At 34.1% G+C, this 908-nt stretch overlaps 1 non-coding gene across 1 annotated transcript; it reads left to right on the top strand.

Annotated features, from left to right (window-relative positions):
• Nucleotides 1-369: 369 nt before the first annotated feature.
• Nucleotides 370-451, top strand: Trnal-uag. Its single transcript has one exon. It is a non-coding gene; the product is annotated as a tRNA-Leu (tRNA).
• The last annotated feature ends 457 nt before the right edge of the window (nt 452-908 follow it).

The raw sequence follows: 908 nt of genomic DNA, 5'->3' as shown, positions 1-908 counted from the left end.
ACGATTATAGTTTGAATTTCTATTTTCTTCGGGTAATTATAAATTCACTGTGACTTTTTTATTCGGAAATGATTTTGTTAAAAGTCCAACTCGTTATTTTCGTAGTACGCTGGAAGCTTATTGTTATTTTTTATCTGTCATTTTAACGTTTCTTTTCCTTAAATTATGAAACGAATGGATTGTAGTAGCATTTCCATTTGACGTTTCAATGCCTCAATACTTGCATCGAGACAAATAAGACATTTAGAATTTGGATTAAAGCGTTATTAAATTAAAAAACTTCTGCTCTATTAAATTAAAGATATGATTCACTCACGTAAATTTTCGGTTGCGGGATCTGGTGTGAATTTAGAGAAGATCTTACAAATTGGTAGCGTGGCCGAGCGGTCTAAGGCGCTGGTTTTAGGCACCAGTCTCTTCGGAGGCGTGGGTTCGAATCCCACCGCTGCCAAGTACTTTTACTCATTTATTTTACATTGCGAAAGTCATAACATGAGACGACTGAGTTGGTGTATGTACCAGTATGCTTTGGTGAGTTTAAATAGGTAAAAATTATTATCACATGATAGTCAAAGATTAGACCCTACGTTTATTGATTGGCACTGACACGACCATGTCATACTCATGCACAGGTTTAATTATTGCATGAGTTACTGTAACGAAAAGAGCGATTCAAATTCAGCTTCATACATTACATTGTTTTAATAATAAAACATGAAACTATATATGTATGTATATATATATATATATATTTATATTCGATTATCACAACATGCACATGAATTTTTACCACATAAATCAACGTCACTGTCAACATTTCCCCGTTTAATAACCCCGCAAACATGATAATACTGACGTTTTACGGTAAAACGGTCCACCATTTACCGCAAGCCCGTTAGAATTTCACA

This window comes from Priapulus caudatus, unplaced genomic scaffold (assembly GCF_000485595.1).
Source record: "Priapulus caudatus unplaced genomic scaffold, Priapulus_caudatus-5.0.1 Scaffold128, whole genome shotgun sequence".
Taxonomy (NCBI): domain Eukaryota; kingdom Metazoa; phylum Priapulida; class Priapulimorpha; order Priapulimorphida; family Priapulidae; genus Priapulus; species Priapulus caudatus.
The sequence above is the reverse complement of the archived record's forward strand: the minus strand, read 5'-3'. Positions and strand labels throughout refer to the sequence as shown.